The sequence below is a fragment of the Anolis carolinensis genome, unplaced genomic scaffold, assembly GCF_035594765.1.
Source record: "Anolis carolinensis isolate JA03-04 unplaced genomic scaffold, rAnoCar3.1.pri scaffold_23, whole genome shotgun sequence".
In the NCBI taxonomy this organism is placed as follows: domain Eukaryota; kingdom Metazoa; phylum Chordata; class Lepidosauria; order Squamata; family Dactyloidae; genus Anolis; species Anolis carolinensis.
Window position 1 is genome coordinate 829,255 of NW_026943832.1, and position 25,645 is coordinate 854,899.

Here is a 25,645-nt window from a genome sequence, read left to right on the forward strand (position 1 = left end):
TTCAGCTGCAGAATCATTCATTGTTGTTGCCTGGAAGGATCCTTTCCAGCAGACCTGATTGCCAACAGACCTCTGAAGAAACCTCTGAAGATGCCATTAGCCACAGATGCATGCAAAACGTCAGGAAATATTGCTACTGGAACATGGCTATGCAGCCCAAAAAACCCATGGCAACCCAGAGTCTGGATGGCCCTCTGTCAGGAATGTTTCCTGTTAAGACTCTGCTTCAAAACCCTCCAAAGAAGGAAGGAGACTCCTCCAGACTCTGGAGCAGAACATTCCTCTCTTGAGCCACTCTGACCTTCAGGAGGTTTTTCCTGATGTTGAGGTGGAATCTCTTTTCCTGCCACTTAATCCCATTTCTCCATTGTGTCCCAGAACCCTCCTCAATGGGACACCCTTTCCAATATTTAAACATGGCTCTCATGTCCCTTTCTTATCTCCAAGCTCAATATCCCCATCCTCTTCAACTACTTCATGATTTCAAGACCTTGGACCATTTTGCTCACCTTCTTCTGGCCACCTCCTATCTTGTCCAACTCCATCTTGACTTGCTTTGCCCAGAACTGGACACAGGGATGTTATTCCAGGTGAGGAGGTCTGACCCAAGTAGATACAGTGGAACGATGGTTTTGCTTGATCTGGACACTACCATCCGGTTGATGTTGCACTGCTTCTCCTTTCTCCCGGCCATTTCCTTCTAGCAGCCTCCTTCGTTCTCTTTCCTTTCTCCTCCAGCAGCCTCCGGGTTTCCCTCCAAGGAGGGCTGAAGGGCCTTGGTCTCCACTTGTGCTTTGCAGTGCATCAACACCCCATGATTACACAGAGGAGGAGGAAGACGAGGAGGAGGGTGCAATTGCAGAAGGTGGGTGGGATCTGCTGTGCCTCATTGCAGGACAGAAGAAGTAGGTCATCTTGCGATGGCATCAATTACTTATTATCTCTTTCTCTCTCTCCGTGTTTGTGCAGGAGAAACACACGGGATCTCCAACCAGAAGCCTCCCAGAATTGGGAAGGGATGAAGAATGAGCGAGCACAGCATCCAAGGCAAGGCCTAGATCAGTGATGGCCAACCTATGACACGCGTGTCAGCACTGACATGCCTAGCCATTTTTGCTGACACGCTGCCGCATGCAGATTGATTGGATGACTATGTATTTTGTGGCCAAATTTGGTGTGATTTGGTCTAGTGGTTTTGTTGTTTACTCCATGGGAATCATGCACATTACATATTTATATAATTCTATTATTATTGTAGTATATTATTATATTATTACTATTATATTATTCATTATTCATGATTACATTGAAACTACAACCGAGAGAAATCAGTGTGGAAACTGCAAGAGGTAGCATAGATTGTTGTACATGGAAATAATGGTAGTAAATAGTTTTTGATTTATTAAATACAGTTATATATTACAATTATATATTTTTGTTATTTAAACTATATATATTGTGAAATTATGGTTTTTTTCTTGAAGTGACACACCACCCAAGTCATGCTAGGTTTTTTGGTGAATTTTGACACACCAAGTGCAAAAGGTTGCCCATCATTGGCCTAGATGAACCTTCCGTGGAAATGGATCCATTCATTCTGATGGAACTGACTCCCATCTTTGTCACATTCACAAGTCTCCTTCTGCATGTCATTGTGCCTTTTGGGCCCCTGTGCAGCATGTTTGTGTGAAAGCAGAGTTCCGCAATTATGGTGTTTCATGCACAGTGACACACTCTTGGAAGGGACTCACCCAGTTTCTTGATGCTCTCTAACTATTGACCATTTGAGTCAATGGGATTCTGAAGGCAGCTGGTGTCCATCCAGCATTGCAATAGGGACAATAGGCAATGGAAAATGCAACATCACCTGCCCAGGACCAAGAAGGACAGAGTGATGCAACTACTCTATTTACACAATATAGGACTCAGTCTTCATTCCTCTTGTAAACAGTGAAGGAATGATGGAGTCTCCTCCTATGGAAGCGTTTGAGCAACAATCGGATGGCCAACTGTTCAGGAAGGCTTGGATGATGGATTGGGTTGGATGGCCCTTGGGCTTCCCTTCCTTCTAGGATTCTGGGATTCTCTGATTCTCTGAATGGACCTTTGTGGTGCTGAAGGGGAACCAGGGCATTGATCTCTCCTTTGGATTCTTCCTTGCCTTTCCCTTAAAACAAGTGATCTGTCTGTGGATTGGACTGTTTTCTATTTCTCTGCAGCTGCTCCCTTTTCCTCCAGAGTTGTTTTTGCCCTTCAACCCAAATGAGGACATTCAACCGGAATGGCAAAGGAAAGGCCAGGGCAGTCTCAAGGTTGTACATATGATTATTAATTTTGTTGCTGTTACGAATACTTCTGCTACTACTACTATACTCACAACATCAATAACAACCAATGCAATTTAAAACCCACAACATACAAATATTAAAACAGATTTAAAAATGCAATTCAATTGCAATAATTCAAGGCACTTAAAACTGTGCAAATAGAAGTATGGTGCAAGCTATCCAAGGCCACAAGAGCAAAAAAAAGTAGGGTTGTGCATTTGAGGTAAACCCTGACCTGTTTCATGTCCCGGCCTTTGGTCAAGGCCCCAATCCATTTTTTAAGAGTCTCCCGAAACCGGGAGGGCAGGTATCTGTTTTCGCTCTCCGGTGCTGAAATATCCATTTTCAGGGTTGCTGTGTGTTTTCCGGGCTGTATGACCATGTTCCAGAAGTATTCTCTCCTGACGTTTCACCCACATCTATGGCAGGCATCCTTAGAGGTTGTGAGGTATATGCAAAAACAAAGACAGGAAGGTTTATATATATCTGTGGAAAGTCCAGGGTGAGAGAAGAACTCTTGTCAGCTGGAGGCCAGTGTGAATGTTGTAATTAATCACCTTTGTTAGCCCTAAATGGCCTTCCCAGCCTCACATCCTGGCCTGGGGAAATCCTTTGATCAGAGTTGTTAGCTGCCCCGATTGATTCATGTCTGGAATTCTTCTGTTTTCAGAGTGTTGCTTCTAATTTACTGTTCTGATTTTTGAGGGTTTTTTAATAGTGGTAGCCAGATTGTGTTCATGTTCATGGTTTCCTCCTTTCTGTTGAAATTGTCCACATGCTTCTTGTGCATTTCAATGGCTTCTCTGTGTTGTCTGACATGATAGTTGTTGGAGTGGTCCAGCATTTCTGTGTTCTCAAATAATATGCTGTGTCCAGGTTGGTTCATCAAGTGCTCTGCTATGGCTGATTTCTCTGGCTGAGTGAGTCCGCAGTGCCTTTCATGTTCTTTGACTTGTGCCTGGGCAATGCTGCTGCATTTTGTTGTATCTCTGTAGACTTGTCCACAGCTGCTTGGTCTACGGTAGACTCCTGCAGAGGTGAGAGGATCCCTCTTGCCCTTTGCTGAATGTAGCTGAAATGGTATTAAAAGGGGTGCTGGAAGGCAACCCATTTCTGCATTTCTATTTCTTCTTAGCCACTTTGGGTGTCTTTCTAGTGGGATAAAAATAAATACAATGATAATAATTCTTCTGGATAGATGAATGTAGTCTATGGCCCTTGGAGGTGTTTGGGTAGTTTTGCTTTTTTGTTTGTTTGTTTTTGCATATTCCTACTTCCAATGGCTCAGTTGTAAGATGCATTGAAGCCCCGGAAGTTCTTCACTGTCTTCATGGCAGAGGTCCTGTTTTCCAGCATTAAAAGGACAAGTGTGTTTGTGTATGTCTGTAGGTGCAGCTACACCGTCGAATAAATTCAATCGGCACTACTTTAACTGCCATGATTCAGTGCTAATGTAATTTTGCAAGGCCTTCAGCCTTCTCTGCCAGAAAGCTTATTTATTTATTTACACCTCACTTTATCTCTCTTGAAAGAAATATATTATTATTATTATTATTATTATTATTATTATTATTATTATTATTATTATTATTGCTTCTCTGAATTGCGAACCCTGGGAGTTGTAGTTTCACAAGGCTTTTATCCCTCTTTGCCAAAGAGGATTGGTACCTCACCAAACTACAAATGTCAATAATACTAATAACAAATCCCGGGAGTTGTAGTTTGATGGGGTCTTGAGCCTTCTACAAATCTTAGTAGTAGCAATAACAACAAATCCTGGGAGTTGTAGTTTGGTGAGGTCTTGAACCTTCTGCAAATCTTAGTAGTAGTAGTAATAACAACAAATCCTGGGAGTTGTAGTTTGGTGAGGTCTTTCGCCTTCTACAAATCTTAGTAGTAGCAATAACAACAAATCCTGAGAGTTGTAGTTTGATGGGGCCTTTCGCCTTCTACAAATCTTAGTAGTAGTAACAACTAATCCTGGGAGTTGTAGTTTGATGAGGTCTTTCACCTTCTACAAATCTTCGTAGTAGTAATAACAACAAATCCTGGGAGTTGTAGTTTGATGGGGTCTTTCGCCTTCTACAAATCTTAGTAGTAGTAATAACAACAAATCCTGGGAGTTGTAGTTTGATAGGGTCTTTCGCCTTCTACAAATCTTAGTAGTAGTAATAACAACAAATCCTGGGAGTTGTAGTTTGATAGGGTCTTTCGCCTTCTACAAATCTTAGTAGTAGTAATAACAACAAATCCTGGGAGTTGTAGTTTGATAGGGTCTTTCGCCTTCTACAAATCTTAGTAGTAGTAATAACAACAAATTCTGGGAGTTGTAGTTTGATGGGGTCTTTTGCCTTCTACAAATCTTAGTAGTAGTAATAACAACAAATCCTGGGAGTTGTAGTTTGATAGGGTCTTTCGCCTTCTACAAATCTTAGTAGTAGTAATAACAACAAATTCTGGGAGTTGTAGTTTGATGGGGTCTTTTGCCTTCTACAAATCTTAGTAGTAGTAATAACAACAAATCATGGGAGTTATAGTCTGATGAGGTCTTGAGCCTTCTTTGCCAAAGAAAGCTGGCGTCTCTCCAAACTCCAAACAACAACAACAACGGAAGTTGTATTTAGACACAGCCTTTAACTCTCTCTGTCAAAGAAAGATATTGTCTCACTAAACTCCAAATAATAACAACAATACCAACAGCAGCAATGGGAGTTGTAATTGGACACGGTCTTTATCCCTCTCTTGTGCCCAACCAGACTAGAAATCCCTGGATTCCCTTGCTTTGGTTCATGCTCATCCAGTAGTACAAGTGCATTGGGAAGTGAGCAAATCCTGTGTGGTCATTCATCCTTGGAGAAAGTCAGGGTTCGAATGACACCAGAGACAGCTGGCACCTGCTGGGTTTGCATCAGAAGCTGTCTCTCTCTCGTCAAAAGCGTCAAAAGCGTTTGCAAGACATCCGGGAAGGTCTCCCACCCCATGCCATAATAATAATTGACCCACACAGATCAACCCTTGAGTTTGGAGTTTAATCTTTGTCAACAGGTGAGCCAGTGCCTTCTCCACGCTCCCTTTGTTGGCCTTTTTGGGTCTCTTCTGTCACCGTTTAGTCATGGTTTGGGCATGGCGATTCCGGCATTTCATGCTCATTCAAGGCCAATTTGGAAAGTTGACCTCCATGAAAGACTTCCTTATTCAAGCCCGGAAAGGAGACGAGATGCGTGAAATGCAGAGACAGGTGTCCATCTTTGGCTGGCTTCTTAAGCTTAGGCTGCATGGCCATCTGTTGAGAGGGCTTTGTGTCTTCCTGTCTTGGCAGAATGGGGTCGGACTGGATGGCCCTTGAGGTTTCTTCCAATTGTAGGATTCTCTAGAATACACCCAACCACAGGCAATGCATTTGAGCGAGAGCACCAAGCCGGTTAGGAATGGTGGGAGTTGAAGTCCAAAACAACTGGAGGGCCCAAGTTTGCCATGCCTGCCTTATACGCATAGACACTCTAGACCAGGGGTCCCCAAACTAAGGCCCGGGGGCCGGATGCGGCCCTCCAAGGTCATTTACCTGGCCCTCGCCCTAATTTATAATATAATATTTTTATATCAGTTTTAATAATATAATATATTGTATATACATATAATATTGATAATAATCTTATGTTATACAATATAATACTAATAGAAATACCATATAATAATATTAATTATGTGCTATATATTACATATTATATAATAGTATAGTGGTATAGTTCAATATAGTAATATATAATGCTAATATTGTGTTATGCTAATAATATAATATATTGTATGTACATACAGCTGCTCTGAGTCCCCTTTGGGGTGAGAAGGATGGGATATAAATGTAGTAAATAAATGCAGTAAATAAGTAATTAATTTTAGACTTAGGCTCGCCCAAAGTCTGAAATGACTTGAAGCACACAGCAACAACAATCCTAATTAACTTGACTATCTCATTGGCCAGAAGCAGGCCTACACTTTCCATTGAAATCCTGATAGGTTTATGTTGGTTAAAATTGTTTTCATTTTTAAATATTGTATTGTTCTTTCGTTGTTGTTGTTGTTGCACTACAAATAAGACATGTGCAGTATGCATAGGAATTTGTTTGTATTTTTTTTCAAATGATAATTCAGCCCCTCCAGAGTCTGAAGGATTGTGGACCGGCCCTCTTCTTAAAAAGTTTGGAGACCCCTGCTCTAGACTATAGAGTCACAATATAGTTCTCAGCCCTTCCTTTCCTGAAGGCTTTTAACTATATTCCTCAAAGAAGCTTCCTTTTAAAAGCACAGTTCCCAAAACCTATCTCTATCTTCACACTTCAAAAACCATATCTCTAACTGACTGAATTCCAAACTGAACTGAACTTTCTTCTGCTGCATAGCTCCAACTGTCACTTTGGCTTCACCCATCTCCAGTTGCTAAGCAGCTTAAGCAGCTGAGGATGAGAAGGAAAAGGCCTGAGGCTGTTAGGAATGGTGGTAGTTGAAGTCCAAAACACCTGGAGAGCCCAAGTTTGCCTATGCCTGGTGTGGATGCACCCAAAGAGGGAGGTTTTTGTCTGAGTCAGTCAGACAGGAGAAGAGTGGAAAATCAGAAGGACAAAGAAACCACAAACTCCTGGAAATCCACTTCAAATGTCTCAAAGGCTGCAATGGTGCTGAGGGGACCTGTAAAATATTTGAGAAGTGAATTGCGCAACATACTGGAGACTTTCAGGAAAAGTAATTCATTTTTTCCACACATTTTTTGGCTTGGAAAATAATTGGGAGGGGTCTAATTGGCAAAAGAGTTCACGGACCTGCTTTGAGTAGCATCCAAAAGCACCAAAGGCACATCTGCACTGTGGAATTAATGTCGTTCGAGACCACTTCAACTGCCACGGCTCAAAGGTATGGAGCTCTGGGAGCTGTATTTTGAGGAGACACCAGCACTTTTGGCTAGAGAAAATTCAAGGCCTTGGAAAGCTACAAGTCCCAGGGTTCCATAGCATTGTGGCAGGACATCTCAAGTGTCAAACTGCCATGGCTCAAAGGTATGGAGCCCTGGGAGCTGTATTTTGATAAGGCACCAGCACTTTTGGCTAGAGAAGATCCAAGACCTTGGAGAACTGCAACTCCCAGGATTCCATAGCATTGTGGCAGGACATCTCAAGTGTCAAACTGCCGTGACTCAAAGATATGGAGCCCTGGGAGCTGTATTTTGATAAGGCACCAGCACTTTTGGCTAGAGAAGATTCAAGACCTTGGAGAACTGCAACTCCCAGGATTCCATAGCATTGTGGCAGGACATCTCAAGTGTCAAACTGCCGTGACTCAAAGATATGGAGCCCTGGGAGCTGTATTTTGATAAGGCACCAGCACTTTTGGCTAGAGAAGATTCAAGACCTTGGAAAGCTACAAGTCCCAGGGTTCCATAGCATTGTGGCAGGACATCTCAAGTGTCAAACTGCCATGGCTCAAAGGTATGGAGCCCTGGGAGCTGTATTTTGATAAGGCACCAGCACTTTTGGCTAGAGAAGATCCAAGACCTTGGAAAACTACAAATCCCAGGATTTTATTGCATTGAGCCAAGACCGTTAAAGTGGTGTCAGACGGCACCAACTCTGCACCTGTGAGTCCCAGAAACGAATTTGCAAGACCTGAAGAGGACAATGAGTTGGACAATGAAGATCTCTTGTTTATAGCTTAAGGGGAATTGAAAACAAACAACCAACTCCACCAAAAGGAATCTGGAGAGGTTCCAAGACTAGAACTGTGTGGTTTCTGGGATCCTGCTTTGCTGAGACATTAAACATGTTCTCATGTCATGCTTTTCAACTATCCAGGCATTGAATGTGCAAGTGATTAATGTTCCCCTGATCCAAATGTGTCCAGTGTGCAGCTCTGCCATGGCAGTCGCCTGTGGGTTTCGAGTGTCGGCGGAGTCCCGTGTGTGGAGACCGCTGCGCATGGGGCCTTGGCGCCTGGCAGTGCGTCTCTGGCGGAGACGGACATTTAGTCGCATGTGCCGCAACATTCCTTGCGAAGTTGCGAGGCCCTGAAGTCTGTGGGGCACATGGAAGCCAGAAGCAGCAGCTTGTATCTAGGATTCAACATGATATAGTGCTGTCGAAGGCTTTCATGGCCGAAATCATTGGGTTGCTGTGAGTTTTCCGGGCTTTCTGGCCATGTTCCAGAAACATTTTCTTCTGACGTTTCTCCCACATCTATGGTAGGTATCCTCAGAGGTTGTGAGCTCTGTTGGAAACTAGGCCAATGGGGTTTATATATCTGAGTGGAATAATATCCAGGATGGGAAAAAGAACTCTTCTCTGTTTGAGGCAAGTGTGAATGTTGCAATTGGCCACCTTGAATGGCCTTGCAGCTTCCAAAACTAGCTGCTTCCTAGCTGGGGGAATTTTCCTCTTCTCCTCCTTTCACATATATGCTACCTATCTCCCATTAACGGGGTTCAAAGCAGATGGCAATATATTTAAAACCATATACCATATATACTCGAGTATAAGCCGACCCGAATATAAGCCGAGGCAGCTTATTTTACCACAAAAAAACTGGGAAAACGTTGACTCCAGTATAAGCCGAGGTTGGTAAATTTCAGAAATAAAAATAGATACCAATAAAATCACATTAATTGAGGCATCAGTAGGTTAAATGTTTTTGAATATTTACAGAAAGCTCAAATTTAAGATAAGACTGTCCAACTCTGATCAAATCATTATTCTCATCTTCTTCAATGTAAATGTGCTTATGTATCCTTTCAATAATAATAGAGTAAAATAATACATGTAATAATAATAATAATAATAGTAATAAATATAGGAAAATAATACAAGTAATAATAAATAGAGTAAAATAATAAATGCAATAACAATAATAATATCAGAGTGAAATAATAAATGTATTAATAATAATAATAAAGTAAAATAAATGTAATAGTAGCAATAATGTCAAGACCCAGGCTACGGAGCACCAATAACCATGCGCAGAGGCCAGATTCTATCTAATATCTTTATTAAAGGAATATATAAAGTCAATAAAAACAAGTGAAGAATAAAGTTCAGAAGTAGACCTTTCAGGAAAGGTCAAATATAGACCAGAAAAGCAATGTCCAATATGTGATATTAGAGTCCAAAGTTATAATCCAATAACCGAAACACACACTTTGCCAAGCGAAGTGTGGGGAAATGACAAGGTCCTTTAGTCCAATGGAGCTTGACAACAAGGCTGAAAAACAAACTAGATTCTTGGCAAACAAGACTTGATACGAGGCAACAAGAAGCAAGAAGCGAGAACAAGGTCCGTGGCGAGGTCCGAGGAACAAGGCAGGCTTGGAACAAGAACAAGGTCCTGGAAACAAGGAACTGGAGTTGCATAGTCATAGAATAGTCCACACACGATCTCATTCCTGAAGCTGACGAATTGACTCCGCAAGGATCCCCTTGCGGTAAAACAGCTATATAGGATCTTGTTTTCCCGCCAAGGAACACTTTCCCTGGGGAACAAGAAGTGAAACCCAAACTGTGTCCAGATGCATGACTCCTTAAGATTTCCCAAGGGAAACAGGCTTAATCAGCTAATTGTCTGGCAGCGATTCTGGCGCTTCGGCGATTCGCCTCCCTAGTGCCTCTATCTCGATTATAATTATCCCGGCGAGAGAACGGGGGAGATTTCTGCCCAAGACTTGTTTGGCTGACTTCTTGAGGGCAAACATCCTGCAGGTGCAGGGGCTCCGATTCTGGCTGAATCGGTGGGAAACCTAAGTTTTCCGCTTCGTCTGCCACAATAGTACTAGGAACGGGACTACATGGCCCATGAGACATCACAAATAATAATAGAGAAAAATAATGAATGTAATAATACTAATAATAATAGAGAAAAAAATAAATGTACCATATATGACCCAAATATAAGCCAACCAGGACCCTCACCCGAGTATAAGCCAAGGGGGGCTTTTTCAGTCTTAAAAAAAGGGCTGAAAAACTAGCCTTATACTTGAGTATTTACAGTAAATGTTTGGTGAGCACGTTTGAGAAGAGAAGAATCAAGACCTTGTGAAACTACAACTCCCAGGATCCCATAGTTCAAGTGGTACCCAGTGTATTAATTCCACACCCTTGGAAAATTGCAAATATGATGTAGCTCCATATTTTGGCTGTGATGTGTTCCACCGGCTTGGTCCTTAAGCGGCTGAGGGTGAAAAGAAAAGGACCCGAGGCTGTTAGGAATGGTGGGAGTTGAAGCCCAAAACAACTGGAGGGCCCAAGTTTGCCATGCCTGCCTTATACGCATAGACACTCTAGACTATAGAGTCACAGTATAGTTCTCAGCCATTGCTTTCCTGAAGGCTTTTAACTATATTCCTCAAAGAGGCTTCCTTTTAAAAGCACAGTTCCCAAAACCTATCTCTATCTTCACACTTCAAAAACCAACTCTAACTGACTGAATTCCAAACTGAACTGAACTTTCTTCTCCTGCATAGCTCCAACTGTCACTTTGGCTCCACCCATCTCCAGTTGAATGGTGGAAGTTGAAGTCCAAAACACCTGGAGGGCCCAAGTTTGCCATGCCTGCCTTATATGCATAGACTGGGGGTAATTTTACACACCATATTTTGAATAATTTTATGCAGGAGACAAACTGTGTATATGTAATGGATCTTGCCTACCTTACAGGGTTGATGGTGAGTGGCCTGTCTTGCAGGGCTGGTGTCTGTCCATTTGCAGGCCTTGCTTGCAAAAGTTCAACAGAGCAAGGAGGAGGAGTGATCAGGCATCCATTACTGTAAGTGCAGTCTGATTGGCTAATGCAAATGGGGAGAAGTTGCTTAGTAACTGGAGATGGGCAGAGTCAAAATGACAGTTGGAGCTATGCAGGAGAAGAAAGTTCAGTTCAGGTTGGAATTCAGTCAGTTAGAGAGTTGGTTTTTGAAGTGCAAAGATAGGGATAGGTTTTGGGAACTGTGCTTTTAAGAGGAAGCCTCTTTGCAGAATATAGTTAAAAGCCTTCAGGAAAGGAAGCGCTGAGAACTATATTGTGACTCTATAGTCTAGAGTGTTGGTGTTAAATCCCAGGATAAGTGGATTTGAAAGTTTAAATTGTCCTGTTTGTGTTTCCTGTGTGAAGGAACATATTTCCACAGAATCCAAGTTATAAAACCATGGTTTGTAAGATAAGAGCCTAACTTGTTATCGAAACCGCTACACATCTTTACTGTGCAAATACAAATAAACAACAACTTGTTTTTCCTCACATAAAGTGTCTTGTGTGATTCTCTCTATATCCTAACATAGGAGAGGCTCCTGAATATAACATTGGTGGCAACATTAGTAGAGGTAGCGAGTTCAAATCCTCTATACTTTGGCGGCAGCTGAAACCTAAAGCTTTTGCAATTTTGTCAATTTGAAAATTCCTCTAAATTCCTCTATATTTTAAAGAAAAACCTCTATAGTATACATGGAAACATCAGAAAGCAAAGATGTCACTATCTCAGAAGTATTTTCAGATTGGGGAATTCTGGAGAAGGGACACTCCACCTATGCCTTCCTTCTGTCCCATCCATAGCTACGTCCCTGGGCACCCACCATGTGAGTTCTGTCTTCTAATGACTCAAAGAGTATGTCAATACTCCTCCAAAAGTGCCTTTTGTGCCCTGTTGATGGACTGCCATTTGATCGTGTTCTTTCTTTGGGACCTTTCGAATCCGGGAAGGTTGCCATGCGTCAGCTGCGTCGGGTGCAAAGAAGTCATTACCGACATTTGTCTTTGCAGTTACTCCTTAAAACAGAGCTTTCCAAACATTGCACACATTTTAGACAGGGATCATTGCGCAGCACAGTCATTGAGTTTTACAAGCCAAACAGAGGGTAAATCCACCTGTTACGAGAGATACAGACATATAGATCAACGCTATTTTAAACCCCTTTGCTACGAATAGCCCTTCTTTACTCATGAGGAGACACAGACGGCATCTTAAGGCAGATCTCCCTTCTCTCCTTTCCTCCCAATCAGATTTTGTTCATTTTCATTGTTACAAGTATTAAAAAAAAACACCAGAATCAAGATAGTAAATAAAGAACACCACTCGGAAATAGAGGAATTCCAGACAGCAAACAATCAAGTGCCAGTTAACACCTAACAAACAGAAGATTCCTCCAGGAAACAACAGCCAGGTTACCTCTATGGAAATATCCTCACTGATTGACATTGCAAACTTCATGGCTACTCAATGCTAATTGAACTTGCTAATTGCAACATCCACACTTGCTTCAAACAGGCAAGGGTTCTTTTCCCACCTTGGACATTATTCCACAAACACACATGTGGTATTATTATTTGTGGACACTATTCCACAAACACTTCACTTGCTTCACTTTCTCTATGCAGATACCCTCACTGATTGACTTTGCAAACTTCATGGCTACTCAATGCTAATTGAACTTGCTAATTGCAACATCCACACTTGCTTCAAACAGACAAGGGTTCTTTTCCCACCTTGGACATTATTCCACAAACACACATGTGGTATTATTATTTGTGGACACTATTCCACAAACACTTCACTTGCTTCACTTTCTCTATGCAGATACCCTCACTGATTGACTTTGCAAACTTCATGGCTACTCAATGCTAATTGAACTTGCTAATTGCAACATCCACACTTGCTTCAAACAGACAAGGGTTCTTTTCCCACCTTGGACATTATTCCACAAACACACATGTGGTATTATTATTTGTGGACACTATTCCACAAACACTTCACTTGCTTCACTTTCTCTATGCAGATACCCTCACTGATTGACTTTGCAAACTTCATGGCTACTCAATGCTAATTGAACTTGCTAATTGCAACATCCACACTTGCTTCAAACAGGCAAGGGTTCTTTTCCCACCTTGGACATTATTCCACAAACACACATGTGGTATTATTATTTGTGGACACTATTCCACAAACACTTCACTTGCTTCACTTTCTCTATGCAGATACCCTCACTGATTGACTTTGCAAACTTCATGGCTACTCAATGCTAATTGAACTTGCTAATTGCAACATCCACACTTGCTTCAAACAGGCAAGGGTTCTTTTCCCACCTTGGACATTATTCCACAAACACACATGTGGTATTATTATTTGTGGACACTATTCCACAAACACTTCACTTGCTTCACTTTCTCTATGCAGATACCCTCACTGATTGACTTTGCAAACTTCATGGCTACTCAATGCTAATTGAACTTGCTAATTGCAACATCCACACTTGCTTCAAACAGGCAAGGGTTCTTTCTCCCACCTTGGACATTATTCCAAGATCCAGGTGCTTTAGTGAGTTTTGAGAACCTTCCTCTCTCTAGCAGTTTCTTACTCTCTTCTCCAGTATTTTTTCTGCATGAAGAAGCAAGGCTTCTGATGGATGCATATCTTTTAAAAATACAAAAGTATTATCCTGTAAAGGTAACATTTACTGCACTCCAGGAGAGAGTTTCAAGAGCAGGTTTTGCTCCTCTCTTGACTCACTCAACCAGTTTCTCTAACACTGCCTTTGATACTTATCTGCAAAGGATTTTTCCATTTGCTCTGTCTTTGGTTCTGAAAGTTTAACAGCAGGTTAAATTAAAGATGCTTCCATGCCATTAGGGCAGGAAATCCATGCCTGGTTTTCTGTCAGACTCCAAAGATGCTCCCCAAGACATTGAAGTTGTGCATCTTGCGTGTCTCCTTTGAAAAAGAAAACTTGGAATGGATTCATCATACCTCTGACCAGAAAATCATCTGCTTAGTGGACCACAAGCTCAACATGAAATTTATAGCAGTTTTGCAAAGTTTTTAGTCTTCTCTGCTAAAGAGGGCTTGTGCTGCACCAAACTATAAATCCCAGGATTCCATAGCATTGAAACATGGCAGTTAAGGGAAATAAGTAATATAGCAAAAGAAAAGTACAATGTATTAAGAGAAGCAAGAAGGAAAATGTTACAAAAATGGTATAGAACTCCTGCACAACTTTCACGTTTTTTACCAGGGATGAAAGATAGGTGTTGGCACGGTTGTGAACAAAGAGGGGTGTTTAATCATATGATATGGGAGTGCGACCGGGTGCAAGAATACTGGAGAATGATTGAAGGAGAAATCAATAGAATGCTAAATCTACAAATAGTGATAGTTAATAGAAATGTACTACATGCAAGGATAACGGGGAGAAGGGCGGAGTATAAATGCATGTAATAAATAAATGTAATGAATAAATATACAAAAAGAAAAAATGATTGACAAATTAATAGCATGTGCACAAATGGTTTTAGTGAGGGGTTGGAAAGACAAAAGAAAATGGACTCTGACAAATTGGTATAAGTATATAGTTGATATGTTAAATGTAGAAATCACAAATTGCAAATGGAATAATATAGATAAAATGGAAAATATTGCAATAATCAAGGGGATGTGGGAACCAGTTAAGAACTATTTAGAGAACGTACTAAGATGTAGAGTGGAAAAATTAAGATTGAGATTGATATTTCAAATATAACTTCTGTAGTTTGTTGTATAAAGTGTATGTACAAGGAAGGGAGGGTGGGAGGCTGGGAGTGGGATAAAACGACAAAACAACAATAAAAACAAATTAAAAAAGAAAAAGAAACATGGCAGTTAAAGTGGTGTCAAGATGGATTAATTCTACAAATTACAGGTGTAATATAATAATATAATAAAACTTTATTTGTAACCTGCCCTATCTCCCTGAGGCGTAGCCTTGAAGATGTTTCATTTGATGTCATTGAAGGGTTAATGCACATACACACAGACAAATATATAATTTATTTATTTATATGTGTTGTCGAAGGCTTTCATGGCCGGGATCACAGGGTTGTTGTATGTCTTTCGGGCTGTGTGGCCATGTTCCAGAAGTATTCTCTCCTGACGTTTCGCTCACATCTATGGCAGGCATCCTCAGAGGTTGTGAGATATGGAGGTATGTATATGTGAGGTATGGAGGTATGGAGGTATGTATATCCATGCTATGCTCAGGAGGATAAAAATTGAGATGCTGTCCACTCCTGTTTTTGTTTTGTTTTTTGGTGTCAGGAGCAACTTGAGAAACTCCAAGTCGCTTCTGGTGTGAGAGAATTGGCTGTCTGCAAAGATGTCGCCCAGGGGGTGCCTGGGTATTTGATTTTTTACCATCCTTGTTGGAGGCTTCTTTCATGTCCCTGCATGGTGCTGGAACTGACAGAGAGAGCTCATCCGCGCTCTCCCCGGGTTGGATTCCTTCAAGTCAGCAGTCCTGCTGGCACAACGGTTTAACCCATTGTGCCACCTGGGGCTCCATCTCTCCTGGGCTGAATTGCATAAGGTATTGCTTATTCATGATAGTAAACTCCCACCGTCCTACAACAATGGGAGATGGTACGAAGGATATAACCCCGACCCCCTATTTGTGAGTGACAGCATTGCGCAGCAATCCACAAAATCAGTGGGACCACCAATACCAAACACACAGCATTGACCGACAGTATGCCAATTGTTTCCAACTATAAGGCCCCAGGAAGTTCAATTTAAATGAAGATTCAACTTCAGAAAGGCAGACTGGTCTAAATGTTCATATAACACACAAACACGAGTCCTCTTATTCTGTAAATATTGTTTTGGGATCCACCTTGTGTCCCACTCTGGAAAAAAGGCATCATAAAAACGCTAATGCTGATATAATAATAATAATAATAATTATTATTATTATTTGGGTCATCAGCTGATGACCCAAAGTGCAGACTGTGCAAGGAAACCGATGAAACCATTGATCATATCCTCAGCTGCTGTAAGAAAATTGCACAGACAGACTACAAACAGAGGCACAACTATGTGGCCCAAATGATTCATTGGAACCTATGCCTCAAGTATCACCTCCCTGCAGTTAAGAACTGGTGGGATCACAAACCTGCAAAGGTTGTGGAAAATGAACACGCAAAGATACTGTGGGACTTCCAAATCCAGACTGACAAAGTTCTGGAACACAACACACCAGACATCACAGTTGTGGAAAAGAACAAGGTTTGGATCATTGATGTTGCCATCCCAGGTGACAGTCGCATTGATGAAAAACAACAGGAAAAATTCAGCTGCTATCAGGACCTATCTAGACTCTGGCAGAAACCAGTGCAGGTGGTCCCGGTGGTGATCGGCACACTGGGTGCCGTGCCAAAAGATCTCAGCTGGCATTTGGAAACAATAGGCATTGACAAAATTACGATCTGCCAACTGCAAAAGGCCACCTTACTGGGATCTGCACGCATCATCCGAAAATACATCACACAGTCCTAGACACTTGGGAAGTGTTCGACTTGTGGTTTTGTGATACGAAATCCAGCATATCTATCTTGTTTGCTGTGTCATACAACATCGTTGTGTCAATAATAATAATAATAATAATTCAATAATAATTTTTAAAAAACTATGTGGCCCAAATGATTCATTGGAACTTATGCCTCAAGTACCACCTCCCAGCAGCAAAGAACTGGTGGGATCACAAACCTGCAAAAGTATTGGGAAACGAGCACGCAAAGATACTGTGGGACTTCCGAATCCAGACTGACAAAGTTCTGGAACACAACACACCAGACATCACAGTTGTGGAAAAGAAAAAGGTTTGGATCATTGATGTTGCCATCCCAGGTGACAGTCGCATTGACGAAAAACAACAGGAAAAACTCAGCCGCTATCAGGACCTCAAGATTGAACTGCAAAGACTCTGGCAGAAACCAGTGCAGGTGGTCCCAGTGGTGATGGGCACACTGGGTGCCGTGCCAAAAGATCTCAGCCGGCATTTGGAAACAATAGACATTGACAAAATTACGATCTGCCAACTGCAAAAGGCCACCTTACTGGGATCTGCACGCATCATCCGAAAATACATCACACAGTCCTAGACACTTGGGAAGTGTTCGACTTGTGATTTTGTGATATGAAATCCAGCATATCTATCTTGTTTCCTGTGTCATAATAATAATAATAATAATAATAATAATAATAATAATAATAATAATAATAATTCCCAAAAGTTAGTTTGGGAAGCAACCTCCAGAATCCTCTTGCCAGTGCACCTAACTGACCACGCAGCCTAGAGACTTTTGGTGACCACAGATCAAGAAAGTATCATGTTTCTTGAATTCTAAGAAGCCATTGATTGTAAAAGGCACCCTAACTGCAGTACCACCAACAGATAACAAATCTTTGGTTTTATAATTCTAAGATGCAGCCTGTTTTTAGAGATGTTTACACTGGGGGAAGTGCATCTTAGAACTGAACGATTATGGTCATATTTCTGAGCTCTGTCAAGTTCTCTTTGCTCGTCTGCATTTGTCAAATTCCTGAACTGCAGGTGGAATGCAAAGCCAGAGGGAGAGCAGGAGCTCCCATTTCAACCATGAAGGAAACTGGGCCCCCATGGAAAAAAGCAAAGGGAAATGCAGGTCTGGGAGAAGAGATAAGCGAGTCTGGATCTGCCGGAAGGCAGGAGGTCAGGTGAAGGGCAAGGAGAAGAGACACATGGAGAAGAATGAAGTGAGACATAGTTATAGTGTTGGAAGAGACCCTCAAGCACCATCCAGTCCAACCCCATTCTGCTAAGACACAGTCTAAGCCAGGGGTCCCCAAACTAAGGCCCGGGGGCCGGATGCAGCCCATCAAAGCCATTTATCCGGCCCCCACAGCACAAGGGCAGAAGGGGGTTGGGCTAAATGACCCAAGGGGTCTCTTCTTCTCTTACAACCCTTATTATTATTATTATTATTATTATTATTATTATTATTATTATTGACACAACGATGTTGTATGACACAGCAAACAAGATAGTTATGCTGGATTTTGTTTCACAAAACCACAAGTCGAACACTTCCCAAGTGTCTAGGACTGTGTGATGTATTTTCGGATGATGCGCGCAGATCCCAGCAGGGTGGCCTTTTGCAGTTGGCAGATCCTAATTTTGTCAATGTCTATTGTTTCCAAATGCCGGCTGAGATCTTTTGGCACGGCACCCAGTGTGCCCATCACCACCGGGACCACCTGCACTGGTTTCTGCCAGAGTCTTTGAAGTTCAATCTTGAGGTATTGATAGCGGCTGAGTTTTTCCTGTTGTTTTTCTTCAATGCGACTGTCACCTGGGATGGCGACATCAATGATCCAAACCTTGTTCTTTTCCACAACTGTGATGTCTGGTGTGTTGTGTTCCAGAACTTTGTCAGTCTGGATTCGGAAGTCCCACAGTATCTTTGCGTGCTCATTTTCCAAGACTTTTGCAGGTTTGTGATCCCACCAGTTCTTTGCTGCTGGCAGGTGGTACTTGAGGCATAAGTTCCAATGAATCATTTGGGCCACATAGTTGTGCCTCTGTTTGTAGTCTGTCTGTGCAATTTTCTTATTATTATTTCTTATTATTATTATTAACATTGAGGCTGGGTGGCCATCTGTCAGGGATGCTTTGCTTGTGCTTTTGGTGCACAAAGGCAGAAGGGGATTGGACTCAATGTCCCAAAGGGTCTCTTCCAACCCTCTTTTTTATTATTATTGTTGTTATTATTAATTATTATTATTATTGCTCAGTGGCCAACTATAGTCCGGCCCTCCAACGGTCCGAAGGATCATGAACTGGCCCCCTATTTAAAAAGTTTGGGGACCCCTGGTCTAAGCCCTCTCAAGAGATGGCCATGCAGCTTCTCTTTAAAAGCTTCCATAGAAAGAGACTCCACAACAGGTGCAGCCAATCATGAAACATATCAACTTGGGTTTCTTTTGACTGCCCTACTGAAATTCCTTCTCCTTTACTTAAGGAGACAGGATAAAGAACATTTAATGCAGGGGTCCCCAAACTAAGGCCCGGGGGCCAGATGCGGCCCTCCAAGGTCATTTACCTGGCCCCTGTCCTAAACTGTAGACTTAGGGTTGACCTAAGTCCACCTGGTCTTTGGAGGTCTCTTTGCTTAGTAGTAGTAGTAATAATAATAATACTACTAATAATAATAATAAGTTTATTTATATCCCGCCTCCATCTCCATTATAGCCTTATGAGATCATCTAGATGGTCTTTGAAGGTCTCTTTGCTTAGCTACGGCCTTATGAGGCCATCTAGATGGCTTTTGGAGGTCCCTTTCCTTACCTATGGTCCTATGAGATGGTCTAGATGCCTTTGGGGCCCCCTTTCCTTACCTATGGTCTTATGAAACCATCTAGATGGCCTTTGGGGCCCCCTTTCCTTACCTATGGTCTTATGAAACCATCTAGATGGCCTTTGGGGGCCCCTTTCCTTACCTATGGTCTTATGAAACCATCTAGATGGCCTTTGGGGGCCCCTTTCCTTACCTATGGTCTTATGAAACCATCTAGATGGCCTTTGGGGGCCCCTTTCCTTACCTATGGTCTTATGAAACCATCTAGATGGCCTTTGGGGGCCCCTTTCCTTACCTATGGTCTTATGAAACCATCTAGATGGCCTTTGGGGGCCCCTTTCCTTACCTATGGTCTTATGAAACCATCTAGATGCCTTTGGGGGCCCCTTTCCTTACCTATGGTCTTATGAAACCATCTAGATGCCTTTGGGGGCCCCTTTCCTTACCTATGGTCTTATGAAACCATCTAGATGGCCTTTGGGGGCCCCTTTCCTTACCTATGGTCTTATGAAACCATCTAGATGGCCTTTGGGGGCCCCTTTCCTTACCTATGGTCTTATGAAACCATCTAGATGGCCTTTGGGGGCCCCTTTCCTTACCTATGGTCTTATGAAACCATCTAGATGGCCTTTGGGGGCCCCTTTCCTTACCTATGGTCTTATGAAACCATCTAGATGGCCTTTGGGGGCCCCTTTCCTTACCTATGGTCTTATGAAACCATCTAGATGGCCTTTGGGGGCCCCTTTCCTTACCTATGGTCTTATGAAACCATCTAGATGGCCTTTGGGGGCCCCTTTCCTTACCTATGGTCTTATGAAACCATCTAGATGGCCTTTGGGGGCCCCTTTCCTTACCTATGGTCTTATGAAACCATCTAGATGGCCTTTGGGGGCCCCTTTCCTTACCTATGGTCTTATGAAACCATCTAGATGGCCTTTGGGGGCCCCTTTCCTTACCTATGGTCTTATGAAACCATCTAGATGGCCTTTGGGGGCCCCTTTCCTTACCTATGGTCTTATGAAACCATCTAGATGGCCTTTGGGGGCCCCTTTCCTTACCTATGGTCTTATGAAACCATCTAGATGGCCTTTGGGGGCCCCTTTCCTTACCTATGGTCTTATGAAACCATCTAGATGGCCTTTGGGGGCCCCTTTCCTTACCTATGGTCTTATGAAACCATCTAGATGGCCTTTGGGGGCCCCTTTCCTTACCTATGGTCTTATGAAACCATCTAGATGGCCTTTGGGGGCCCCTTTCCTTACCTATGGTCTTATGAAACCATCTAGATGGCCTTTGGGGGCCCCTTTCCTTACCTATGGTCTTATGAAACCATCTAGATGGCCTTTGGGGGCCCCTTTCCTTACCTATGGTCTTATGAAACCATCTAGATGGCCTTTGGGGGCCCCTTTCCTTACCTATGGTCTTATGAAACCATCTAGATGGCCTTTGGGGGCCCCTTTCCTTACCTATGGTCTTATGAAACCATCTAGATGGCCTTTGGGGGCCCCTTTCCTTACCTATGGTCTTATGAAACCATCTAGATGGCCTTTGGGGGCCCCTTTCCTTACCTATGGTCTTATGAAACCATCTAGATGGCCTTTGGGGGCCCCTTTCCTTACCTATGGTCTTATGAAACCATCTAGATGGCCTTTGGGGGCCCCTTTCCTTACCTATGGTCTTATGAAACCATCTAGATGGCCTTTGGGGGCCCCTTTCCTTACCTATGGTCTTATGAAACCATCTAGATGGCCTTTGGGGGCCCCTTTCCTTACCTATGGTCTTATGAAACCATCTAGATGGCCTTTGGGGGCCCCTTTCCTTACCTATGGTCTTATGAAACCATCTAGATGGCCTTTGGGGGCCCCTTTCCTTACCTATGGTCTTATGAAACCATCTAGATGGCCTTTGGGGGCCCCTTTCCTTACCTATGGTCTTATGAAACCATCTAGATGGCCTTTGGGGGCCCCTTTCCTTACCTATGGTCTTATGAAACCATCTAGATGGCCTTTGGGGGCCCCTTTCCTTACCTATGGTCTTATGAAACCATCTAGATGGCCTTTGGGGGCCCCTTTCCTTACCTATGGTCTTATGAAACCATCTAGATGGCCTTTGGGGGCCCCTTTCCTTACCTATGGTCTTATGAAACCATCTAGATGGCCTTTGGGGGCCCCTTTCCTTACCTATGGTCTTATGAAACCATCTAGATGGCCTTTGGGGGCCCCTTTCCTTACCTATGGTCTTATGAAACCATCTAGATGGCCTTTGGGGGCCCCTTTCCTTACCTATGGTCTTATGAAACCATCTAGATGGCCTTTGGGGGCCCCTTTCCTTACCTATGGTCTTATGAAACCATCTAGATGGCCTTTGGGGGCCCCTTTCCTTACCTATGGTCTTATGAAACCATCTAGATGCCTTTGGGGGCCCCTTTCCTTACCTATGGTCTTATGAAACCATCTAGATGGCCTTTGGGGGCCCCTTTCCTTACCTATGGTCTTATGAGATCGTCTAGATCAGGAGTCCCCAAACTAAGGCCCATGGGCCGGGAGCAGCCCTCCAAGGTCATTGACCTGGCCTCTGACCTAAACTTTAGACTTCGGGTTGACCTAAGTCTGAAATGACTTGAAGGCACACAACAACAGCAACAATCCTAATTTTGGACTATATCATCCTAGTCTGGCCCCCCAACAGTCTGAGGGACTGTGAACCGGCCCTCCACTTAAAAAGTTTGAGGACCCCTGATTTAATGTATCTTACCTGCCTAATCAAAATAAAATGAAAGCATGCTTTTTCCAATAAACATGCTTACTCACATTTGCACTGGAGTAGCCTTTAAATAAGGTTCTCACCCCATTAGCTTTAAACCGAATGACCCTACTGTTGTTGTTTTCTTTATGGCTGGGATATTGTGAGATACTGATGGATAGGGGACTCATCATAAATCTCTTTCACAGCATTATTATTATAAACAGCCGACTTCTGCAAAAATCAGCGAGTCCAGAGCAAAGTCAATGGGTTTAGTAAAGGAGGAATCCGCTCTACGGAGCGTGAAAACAATCTCAGCAAATGTGAAGAGTTGTCTGTAGTTATCCTTGAGTGCATCTAAATTGGTAAATAAATACATTCTGACCCCACTTGAACTGCCATGGCTCAATGTTATGGAAACCTGGGAGTTGTAGTTTGATGGGGTCATAAAGAATGAGTTGCTAAAGAAACTTTGTACAACTCGAAAGTTTCCATAGCATTGACTCCAGTTAAAGTAGTTCCAAACTGCATCCATTCTACAGTGTAGATGCACTCCTTGATATCTAACTACATTTTCCAGCTCCAGCAATTTGCTTAAGGTGGTGTTAAACTGCATTAATTCCACAGTATAGATGCACCTATGTCAGGCTCTGGTATCAAAGATTTTTTTGTTGTGTCAGAAATGACTTGAGACCATACTCAAGTCACTTGAATATGTCACTTCTGGTGCGAGAGAATTGGCTGTTTACAGAGACGTTGCCCAGTGGATGTGCAGATGTGTTAGCTGGGAGGGACAACCCTCATGTCCCTGCAAGCTAGAGCTGACAGATGGGAGCTCACCCCATCTCACGAATTCCAAACAGCAACCTGTGGCGCAGGCTGGTTAGTAGCCAGCAGCAATAAACCACTATGACCAAGAGGTCATGAGTTCGAGGCCAACCCGTGTCGCACCCGACCATTAAAATAAAAAATAGCCATGCCCGTTGTTGACCTAAGCAATCCGAAAGATAGTTGCATCTATCAAGTAGGAAATTTAGGTACCACTTATGTGGGGAGGCTAATTTAACTAATTTACAACACCATAAATATCATCCAGCACCGCTTAGAATGAGGAAGTATTCAAGGACTCGGTGTCACAGTGGATAATGAAGCAGCTGCTCCCCCTGTGGCTGGAATCAAGGATCCCCTCAGGAAGCTGGAAGCTGGAGAAGGTTAAATTGCCTCTGTGTCTGTCTCTGTCTTTATGTTCATATGGCATTGAATGTTTGCCTTGTATGTGTACATCGTGATCAGCCCTGAGTCCCTTTCAGGGCAAGAAAGAAGGGCAGAATATAAATAATGTAAACAAACAAATAAATAAACAAACCTTCAGATTAGTAACCCAACCTTCAGGTCAGCAGTTTAGCCGGCACAAGGGTTTAACCCATTGCACCACCGCATTAATTAAACTGCATTAATTCCACAGTGCAGATACACCTAATATCAGGCTCTAGTATTTACTCTACTGGTGCAGATGCTCAGAGGTTTCTCTCCGTGTTGATTGGCTGCCTGATTAATTGGCTAATTGACTATCCTCTCTCCCTGATCTCCTCCAGCCTCTAATTGGGCCCCCTAAAAAGGATAAATTGAACCCATTGTTTCTACTTATCTGCTTGAGAAAGAAAGAGCTGGGAAGTGAGACTGGTTTATAGGTTTTGAGGTCTTTTTACGTGTATTTGTTATATATTTTCTTGTTTCTGAGTCTAATTTTCTAAGCAGATTTCTTCACCTACTTAAGAGGTTGCAAGTATCCCTTTTTCTGGTAAGTTACACTTTGCAGAAAAGTGGATGCAAGTGTCCTAAAGTTGACTCATTGGGTTGGGTTTTGCAAAAATGGTCAATAGGGAAACAGGTATAGTTAAAATGAAAGTAACTTTATCAGCTTGGTAAATGGGAAAACTAGGGTAACTACAATGGAAGTAATTATATCCGTTTGGTCAATGGGACAATGGTGTAACTATAGCAAGAGTAATTGTATCAGTTTGGTCAATGGGGAGAAGGGGAATTATAATGAGTAATTGTATAAGTTTGCTAAATGGGAAAATTGGTAACTACAATGGAAGTAATTGTATCAGTTTGGTCAATGGGGAGAAGGGGAATTATAATGAGTAACTGTATAAGTTTGGTAAATGGGAAAATTGGTAACTACAATGGAAGTAATTGTATCAGTTTGGTCAATGGGAGAGTGGTGTAACTATATTAAGAGTAATTGTATTGGTTTGGTCAATGGGAAATGAGTGGTAATTGTAATGGGAGTAATTGTCTCAGTCTAGTCAATGGCGAAACAGGAGTAATTATAATGGAAGTAGTTGTATCCGTTTAGTCAATGGGGAAACTGGGGTAACTATAATGGGAGTAATGGTGTCAGTATGGTCAATGGGAAAACAAAGGTAACAGTAATGGAAGTAATTGTATTAGTTTAACCAATGGGAAAATAGGGATAATTATAATGGGAGTAAATGTACCAATTTGGTCTACAGGAATCAGGTAATTATAATGAGACAAGTTGTATCGGTTTGGTCAATGAGAAAATAGGGGTTTATTTATTTCATGTCAAAAGAATTGCATAACAAATAAGTTTAAAAGCAATAAAATAAAGGAATTACAAATGGCTAAATAGTTTTAGACCAATAGGGGAAAATAGGGGTAACTATAATAGTAGTAATTATATCGGTTTGCTGAGCGATTTGTTGAATGAACAAATACTTTCCAACATTTTAAAGACAATAACAAGGGATGCATCTACACTGTAGAATGAATGAAGTTTATAACTATGTTTGTAACTATAGTACAAATGAATGAAGTTTGTACTATGGACCCATGGGATTTGTAGTTTCACAAGGTCTTTAACCTTCTCTGCCAAAGAATGCTGGTGCCTCACCAAACTACAATTCCCAAGATTCTATAGCATTGAACCACAGCAATTAAAGCATTATTGAACTGCATCAATTCAATAGTGTAGATGACGTGCCCTTTGCCATCTTGACCACACTTGGCACACACGTTCCAAGAAATGGTCAAAAAGAGCAATGTAAACCCAGGTCCATATAGAAAACCAGAAATGTATCCATATCTGACAAAATGTGTCCCCACTGGCAACTATTTATTTATTTATCTTGTCAGAAGCAAATTGAGGATGCAGGTATAATGTATTTAAAAACACAAAGTTAAAAACTTGGCATTATATTAAATATCCTTTGACCAGAATCTGGCCACTCGGAGTGCCTACGGTGTTGCTATAAGAAGGTCCTCCACGGTGCATGTGGCATGGCTCAGACCGCATTGTAGTAAGTGGTCTGTGGTTTGCTCTCCTCCACACTTGCATGTTGTGGACTCCACTTTGAAGCCCCATTTCTTCCGACTGGCTCTGCATCTCA

The 25,645-nt window shown here is 42.2% G+C and overlaps 1 protein-coding gene and 1 long non-coding RNA gene across 3 annotated transcripts in view; one reads left to right on the forward strand and one right to left on the reverse strand.

Annotated features, from left to right (window-relative positions):
• The window catches only part of LOC134294788 (uncharacterized), a 30,307-nt gene extending 19,189 nt beyond the window's left edge, over positions 1–11,118 (reverse strand). Inside the window, exon 1 of the long non-coding RNA XR_010001487.1 lies at positions 11,008–11,118. This is a non-coding gene — a long non-coding RNA (uncharacterized LOC134294788). The remainder of the gene's footprint in view (positions 1–11,007) is intronic.
• Positions 5,057–25,645, forward strand: part of LOC134294786 (DNA excision repair protein ERCC-6-like) — a 32,406-nt gene continuing 11,817 nt past the window's right edge. The window contains exon 1 of one of the 2 annotated variants that reach the window (XM_062966511.1): positions 5,057–5,372. The gene's annotated coding sequence lies outside the window, so the exon portion shown is untranslated. Of the gene's footprint in view, positions 5,373–23,840; positions 24,031–25,645 lie in introns of those variants that run through there. The other variant, XM_062966510.1, reaches the window with a different exon arrangement.